This window comes from Sminthopsis crassicaudata, chromosome 6 (assembly GCF_048593235.1).
Source record: "Sminthopsis crassicaudata isolate SCR6 chromosome 6, ASM4859323v1, whole genome shotgun sequence".
NCBI classification, from domain to species: Eukaryota; Metazoa; Chordata; class Mammalia; order Dasyuromorphia; family Dasyuridae; genus Sminthopsis; species Sminthopsis crassicaudata.
Genome location: NC_133622.1, coordinates 250899139 through 250908103, shown reverse-complemented (window position 1 = coordinate 250908103; position 8965 = coordinate 250899139).

The window sequence follows — 8965 nt, the reverse complement described above, 5'->3', positions numbered from 1 at the left end:
TCCGCCAATGACGCCCCGCCCTCGAGAGCCGCCTCCACCGCCACCCCCGGGTTCCCCCTCCATGGCGAGGGCCTGCCACCTCAGACCCCGCCTCCCGGAGCCCGCCACTCCTCAGGCCCCGCCCCCCCTCGCTTCCCCTCCCTTCTTCTCCCGCTCCTCCGCCCAGAGAGTTTGCCCTGGCTCCTCCTTCCCACAGCGCCGGGCGCGAGGGGGCGGGGCCTAGAGGGGGCGGGGCCTCTCAAGGGCCAGAGAGAGCAGAGGGAAGAGGAGGTGCATGATGGGGAGGAAGAGGCGGCAGCGAGGAGGAAGAGAAGTAGGAGGAAGCGGAAGGGAGCCGCGTACTAGCAGATGACGTTGGCAAAGAGCTTGATCTCCATGGGCGGGGCGTGCATGTCGTGGGCGCTAAATAAATGCTAGTCCTCTGAGAGGCTTAGTGCACCCAGGGGACCCAGGGGCAGGGCGGTGGTTTGTATCCTTCTTAATTTACATCTGAGGAAACTGAGATTCTGAAGGGAAATCATCCTCGCCCCTCCTCCCTCCAGTGAGTCTCAGTCAGAGGACCCGGGTTCCAATCCTGCTGTACGCCCTTAGAGGCCAGCAACACTCCCTCAGCCTCAGTTTCCCCAGCTGAGACATGAGAGGGCTGGCGTCCTCCAGGGTGGGGGAGGGGCGTCCTGAGGCTGAAGCTGTGCGGCAGAATTAGGGGGTCAGAGCCGTGAGGGCAGAGTTGTGACTCCCAGGGGCTGAGGGGGAGGGGAGGAGTGCGGTCCTGGAAGGAGGAAGAGGGAGGGGGTCCCAGTGGGCACAGCAGACTGACTAGAGGCGAGGGGGGGAGGGGTGCGCTCAGAGACACGAGTGGAGCCCTGGGGGTGCTGGACCTGGGCTGGGCCCATCTGAGGTGGAGAACTGGGAGGTCACAGTCCCCTAGTAGGACTTCAGGAGGGGGGAAAGGAAGGAGAGTTCATTGGAGGTGACCATCCTCTTGACTGGGTGAGATCCAGTCCAGAAGTGCAGAGTTCAAATCCGGCCTCAGAGACTGATGACCTCTGTGACCCTGTCTGCCTCAGTTTCCCTATCTGTAAAATAGCTGCAGAAGGAAATGGCCAACCACGGCAGCATTTCTGCCCAGAAAACCCCAAAGGGATGGGAAGAGTCAGGGAGGAATGCGGACTCGGGTCTACATCCCCCTCCCTCCTGGCCTCCCTTTTTCCAAAGATGGATGAAGGAGGAGGGAAATCGCACCGTGTGTAACACCCCAAACCTGTGCTCCCCCACTTCTTCATCAGAGAGGGAGGCCCGTTTTCTCACTACTTCTGGGCAAGAATGGCTGCTGCCCCAGCTTTTATTTCCCTGTCCCTTGTTATGATCCCAATCAACCTGGTTTTTCTTCTCCTGCTTACTTCCCAGACTTCCAATTGATTCCTGGTTAATCGGTGGTCCAGGGAAACCTGTCCAGCCTTGGAGCAGGAGTTGAGCCCCTATGGGAGCACATCCCCTATGGGAGCACATCCCCTATGGGGAGCACCTCGTTGGCTGCCGCGCCCCCTCCCCCGTGGAGAGCCTGCACTGAAGCATCTGGTGTAGGACTAGAGCTCTGGGCCTGGATGGCCCGTGACTCGGTGGGCTCTGCTGACCACATGGGAAGGGGAAGCATTTGTTGTGGGTGCACATACCCTTATACCAGTGTCAGCTCTCTCCCTGCCTGTGGAGGGTGAATATCCTTTAATAATTGATGCTAATCTAGGGGAGGGTGGGGGGAAGGAGGGAAAATTAGAACACCAGGTTTTACAAGAGTCAAAATTGAAAAGTTATCCACCCATGTGTTTTGACAATAAAAAGCTTTGAGGCAGTTGGGTGAGGCTAGTGGTTAGTGCACCAACCCTGTAGTCAAGAGGACCCGAGTTCTAATCTGGTCTCAGACACTTCCTAGCTGTGTGACCCTGGGCAAGTCACTTAACCCCATTGCCTTGTAAGGCTGGAGAAACTGAGCAAGATAGAGATTAGAGAACAATTTAACAATTTATTCAATGGGAGAGATTTACTGGGATCAAATGGATCCATGGTTTGGTCCCAGAGCTGAATGGGACTCTCATCTCAGAATCCAGCCGTGAATGGCAGATACAACATTCTTTTATAGGGTTACAAGACCGATGGCATAATGGGGGAGGTGCCTGGATGGGGATGACCTAATGGACGCAGGCACCTAGGATGATGTAATAGAGGGAGGTCCGGAGAGGCTCCTGATATTCTAATGATGTCTAAAATGGGTAAAGACCTTTATCCCATCAAACATTAAGAGGGAATGACTATAGACTGAGGTCTAAGATACCAGAGCTTTATCTTAACCTTAAGGGGGAATGGCTATAACCTGAGGCAGAGTAACTGAATAAGACAATTAGGGAAACTGAGTCAGGTTAAAAGAGAACTGTGGCACCACAGCCTCTGCCAAAAGGAAAAAGAGCTTCAATAAGCATCACTTGAGTTAATCCATTGAGTTAAGAGTTGCTTTAGGATAGTAAGAGATGAAAAGAGCAAACAAGTAATTTGCTTTCTCTTTTATTTACGGTTTCTTCTATATTTTTCTTACTTTTTACTTAACCTTTTAAACATGTCTTCTATATGTTTATTTGCTTGTATAAAATAAAAGTGCATTTCTGACATAAATAAATAAATAGATAAATACTCAGGTCCTCCTAAGTCCAGGGCTGGTGCTCTATCTACTGCACCACCTGGCTGCCCCCAGTCCCCTTTTTACATCTACCCTTGAATCGGATCCCAAGGCTGCATTTTGGCTCCTGCCAAGCCTTCCCAGAAGCCACAGCGGCCTTAGGACGCCCGGTGCCAACTGTGCCCAACTCTGGGTGACTGTTCCCAACTTTGCTGCTGACTCCCCCCCTCCCTCAGGCTCTGGTAATGGGTTGGGCCTGGTAGCAATTATTATTGCCATCATTAGGTCTACATTAGTTCCTTTCTTGGTTTGAGAGGAAATGGCTTCTAACGGCCACAATGGCCCCTGAAATTTCTGAGAAAAACCTCTGCACCTTCCAGGGGAAACGGCCACATGTATTATTGCCCCCGTCTTATAAGGAAGGGCCTCAATGACCAGGCCGGATGGCTGAGGACCCCAAAAGTCTGGATTGAACAAGCTTTGGGCAGGATTCTAACGAGGGGTCCAAGAATGACCCGCAAGTGGCCAGGAGCAGAGTGTTGTGGACCAAACAGGTCAAAAAAGGAAAGGAGACGGACAGAGCTCCCTCCAAGGGGGCAGCCACCTCCTGACATCTCAGGCCCCCTTTGCCTTTCTGCCCTCCCACCTCCAGGAGGGCGAGGGGGACGAAGGCCCCGAACCAGCCACACACCTGTGGATCTTGCAAAAGCCGAGAGGAAAGGTTGGGCTCTATTCTGGTTCCCACCGATGGAAGATGGAGGAGGGAAAACTGGGTAAGGCTCCCAATTAAACACAGCTTTCACTTCATTTTCTGAGTCAGTGACTTCCATACCCTATCATTTCTAGAATCTCTAAACATTTAGTAAGCACCTACTGTGTACCAGGCACTGTGCTAAGGGCCAAGAATTCGGAAAGAGGCAAAAAAAAAAGAGACCCTTGCCTCAAGTAGCTTACAATCTAATGGGGGAGACAAATCTACAAATAAACTATCCACAGAATAAGTAGGAAATTATTAAGAAGGAAAGGCACTACAGGGGAGAGAGAGGCTGGAACAACCTTCCTGGAAAAAGGGATTTTTGCTGGAACTTAAAGGCAGCGAGGGATAGCAGGGAGCAGAGGAGGGAAAGCCTTCCAGGCTTGGAAGCAGTCAGGGAGGGTGCAGGGTCTTGGACAGCAGGAGGCTGGGGACACACAGCAGATGTAAGGCGATGGGAGCCTCGGCAGAACGGAGAGGGCCAGACTCGGAAGGGCTTTGAAGGCCAAGTGTTTGATCCTGGAGGCCACAGGGAGCCACTGGGAACTGCACAGTCAGATTCATGTTTTAGGAAAATCCTTTTCTGGACTGGAGTGGGAAAGACCGGAGGGAGGCAGACCCCAGCAGGCTGAGAGCGGTGGCAGAATCCCTTCTGGATCAGATGTTCATGCACAAAGACGTAGACTGCAGGTAGAAGGCAGTTTTTTATTTCCTTCATGACCATATGAATTAAGTATATAATTTATAACATTATAATAAGTGATCTATTTTATTGTATTATGTAATTATAATTTATAATCCATTAAGATAAATATATAAAAATGGAAATTCAATACATAAACTACGATTTTAGAATGCTTAAAACTCCCAAGATTCCAGCTCACACTAAAAAAACAGAGACCTCGGCAGGATGGCAGAGCGGGAGTTTCACTCCCCCCTGTCCCTGCCCTGTCTGGGTCAACTCAAACTGGGAGCTCCCGGAAGACCAGGACACAGCTCCGTCTTTAGCCCTCGGCCTCTTTCCGGCGCTGCCCTTTCCTCCTTGGAAGAGCCCCAAGAATCACCACCTGCTTCCTGGCAACACCCAGAAACCACCAGCTCTGATTTATCACCAGGGCAGGATGTCTCCATCTGGAGATTAATGTCAGGCTCCCCAAATTGGAAGAGAAACCCAGACCAGGCAGCCAGACTCAACCAAGCTGACTGAACTCGAGCTTCAGGCCAACCCATCTTTCTGCTGCTACATTTGGCTGCCATCATTGCTGGGAGGAAGGAGAAGGAATTCCTCTTCTCCTGGCCAAAAGAGGGGCTGGAATGTCCTATTCCTGGTAAAGAACGGATCTGCCTCATCCTCACAGCTGATTCATCAGGCCTCCTCCCAGGCACCAAGCAGGAGCCACTGTTACTGAAGGCCCTGAATAAGGGCCCAGACCACATGTGTCCCCCTGGGGAGGCCGGTTCTATGGTCAGTATTCCAATCCCCATAGAATTCAGCAAACATTTGGTGTCCACAGTGTTTTGGTCTCTTAAACCAAAGCAATAAATCTAGTCACTGAGGATTATAATTTAAAATCTGTTTCCCTCTGTGGTAAAAACAATGGGACTGAAACAGATGGCCACTGAGGTCCTGAGAATAAAAGGGTATGTTTTTATGTTAAGACAAAACAAAACCAGCTCATGCCATATGCAGAGATAAGGTCAAAATGGGTACATGATTTAAACATAATGGGTGATATCTTAAACAAGTTAGGGGAGTGTGGAATATTTTATTTGTCATGGATAAGGGAAGACTGTGACCAGAGATAGAGAGCATCATAGGATGTAAAATGGATAACTTTGATTACATAAAATTTAAAAAGTTTTACACAAATAAAACAAATGCAGCAAACATTAGAAGAAAAGGAAGGAATGAGGAAACAAATTTTATAACAAATTTCTCTGATAAAGGCCTCACTTATCAAATATCAAATCAACTGAGGATGACATATAAAATGTACAAGAATGTGAGTGATGCATTCTACAGTTGATAGTCAAAGGATATGAACAAGCAGTTTTCAGAAGAAATCAAATTATCTATATCAAATGTTCTAAATCATTATTAATTGAACCCTATTGATTCAAAGAACTTTGAAGTACCAGCTCACACCCATCAGGCTAAAAGAAAAGGAAAATAACAAATGTTGGAAAAGAAATGGAAAAAGTGAAACATGAATGCTTATTAGGTGAGTTGTGAACTGATCTGTGTGCAAAATTATAAAACTGTGTACTTTTTAACTACTAGGTCTGCATCCCAAAGAGACCATTAAAAAGAAGGTGAGAGGACCTACATGTGGAAAAACATTAATAGCAACTCTTTTTGTAGTGGCAAAGAATTGGAAGTTGAAGGGGTACCCATCAATTCAGAAATATGATTGTGACGAAATATTATGCTATAAGAAATTACAAGCAGGATGTTTTCAAAAAAACCTCAGTAGACTAATTGAAAACATTTGATGTAAAGTGAAGTGAGCAGAGTTAGAAGAACAGTGTATGTAGTAAGAGCCATACTAGAGGATGATCAACTGTGAATAATTTAGCTACTCTGAGCAATGCTGATCCAAGATGAAAAATGCTCTCTATTTCCAGAAAAAGAACTGATGGAATCTGAATGTCGATTAAAGCAGACCATAGTTTACTTTATTAATCTTTGAGAGTTCTGGTTGTTCTTTCAGAACATGACTCACATGGGAATCTTTTGCACAACTGAATAAAAAAGTAATTTTATTTCCATGCAGTGAGTGTCGTTTACTTGAGTTTGTGATTTGAAAAACATGTGGTTGGTTATTTTTTTAAGTTTCAAATGAGACTCATTTTTCACTTCTCTTTTCAAAGGATCTTAAGAGAACAATTTCCCCCCCCCTCTTTTGGAGCTTACATTCAGTCAATCCAATCCTTCCATAGGGGATTTTCCATAATCAGCCAGAGCTGGAGTCAGTTTGTCCACACATAGCATTCATACTTGTGAATGAGTAAATAGAAAAACACTCATAAGAACTTATGTTGTTATATTTTAACATATTTAATATGTATTGCATTACCTACCATCTAGAAGGAGGGGAAAATTTGGAACAGAAGGTTTTGCAAGGGTCAGTGTTGAAAAATTACCCATGCATATATTTTGTAAATAAAAAGCTTTAATAATAATAATAATAAAGGGGAAAAAATCACTTATATTGTGCCAAATCTTGTGTTGAGTCCTAGGGATACAAATAAAAGCAAAATCATCCCTGTTTGAAAGAGTTCATTAACACAGACGGTAAGGGACAGAGCAGTGGGGGAGAGGAAAGTTTTCCTGCTGCACTGCTGGCTTTTCTGGAAATGAGTGAATGATGCTTTCTCCTCTATCAGGGAGATCCATGAATTTGGTTTTGACTCTTTTCTTGAATGTAGACAGTGTGCTGTTCATGCTTGGCCAGCCTCATTCTCCAGTCTGGCCTGAGGAAGATTAGAGGAGGAAGGGCAGGGATCTGTGGCTCAGAAAGATCCTGAGAAATCCTTCATATCAAGTTTATAGCAAGAACTTAAATTTTTTTTTTCTCCAATTTCATGTTTAAATAATTTTCAACATTTGTTTTAAAGTTTTGATTTCTAAATTCTATCCTTCTCTCACTTTCACCCCTCTCCCTTCTCTGAGATGGTAAGCAATCACATAGAAGTTATATGTGTACAATCACAAAAAACATTATTCATTCGTATCATTCATTTTATACTTGAACAACAAAAAAAAAAGAGAGTGAATTCAGTCTATATTCAGAATTCAGTTCTTTCTCTGGATGTGGATAGCAGGTTTCATCATGAAGCCTTTGAGATTGTCTTGTCATTGTATTGCTAAGGGTCACAATTCTTCATCGCCAATGTTGCTGTTACTACATACCATGTTCTGATCCTGCTCACTTTGCTTCAGTTCGTGTAAGTCTTTCCAGGTATTTCTGAAATCATCCCACTGGTCATTTCTTATAATTTCTATCCCATTCATGTGCCACATCTTGTTCTGCCATTCCTCAAGTCATGGACATCCTCTTGCTTAATTCTTAGCTGCCACAAAAAGAGCCACAATGAATATTTTTGTAAAAATAGATCCTTTTCCTTTTTGTTTTATATCTCTTTGGGATATAGGCCTAACAGTGGCATATGGACAGTTTTATAACCCGTTAGCCACAGTTCCAAACTGCTCTCCAGAACGTTGGATCCAGAATTCTACCAACAGTGAATTATTAGTATGACTTTTTTCCCCACATTTCCAACATTTAATTTCTTTTGATCATATTAGTCAATGTGATAGGTGCAGCCTGGGCTTTTTTTTAAAAGGTAAGAAATGGTTTCATATCCAATCATATTTTTAATTGTATGATATGGAAATGCTTGCTTTATTCCATAAATTAAAATTTAGAAAAGAGAAGAAAAAGGCTAAGAAATTTGAGGATATCTCTACAAAGAACTACTAAGCACATTTTCTAGTATGAGGTAACACCCTATTAAAAAGAAACTGGTTACTAAAGAAAGGAAAGGAACCTGTATGTGCCAAAATGTTTGTGGCAGCTCTTTTTGTGGTGGCTAGAAACTGGAAAATGAATGGACGCCCATCAGTTGGAGAATGGTTGGGTAAATTATGGTATATGAAGGTTATGGAATATTATTGCTCTGTAAGAAATGACCAGCAGGAGGAATACAGAGAGGCTTGGAGAGACTTACATCAACTGATGCTGAGTGAAATGAGCAGAACTAGGAGATCATTATACACTTCAACAACAATACTGTATGAAGACGTATTCTGATGGAAATGGATATCTTCAACATAGAGAAGATCCAATTCAGTTCCAGTTGATCAATGATGGACAGAAACAGCTACACCCAGAAAAGAAACACTGGGAAATGAGTGTAAAATGTTTGCACTATTGTCTCTCTACCCAGGTTACTTATACCTTCGGAATCCAATTCTTACCGTGCAACAAGAAATTTGGTTTTACACACATATATTATATCTAGGATATACTGTAACACATTTATTATATATGGGATTGCCTGTCATCTAGGGGAGGGAGTAGAGGGAGGGAGGGGAAATTTGGAAAAGTGAATACAAGGGATAATGTAAGAAAAAAAAAAATTACCCATGCATATGTACTGTCAAAAATATATATAATTATAAAATTAATAAATTAAAAAAAGAAAGAAACTAGTTGCTACAAAGGGCAAAAAAGGATAAAGGAGAAGTGTGTAATTTAATGCCCTTCTTGGAGGCAAACAATTTGGCTGCAGAAGAATTTTGGTTAATATAAACCTATTAAACATCATTTTCTTTTCTTTTTTTTTATTATAGCTTTTTATTTACAAAATATATGCACGGGTAATTTTTCAACATTGACCCTTGCAAAACCTTCTGTTCCAAATTTTCCCCTCCTTCCCCCCACCCCCTTCCCTAGATGACAGGCAGTCCAGTACATGTTAAATATAAACATCATTTTCAAAGAAATACGTTTTTTCCTGGCTTCAGGCTGCAGCTATGT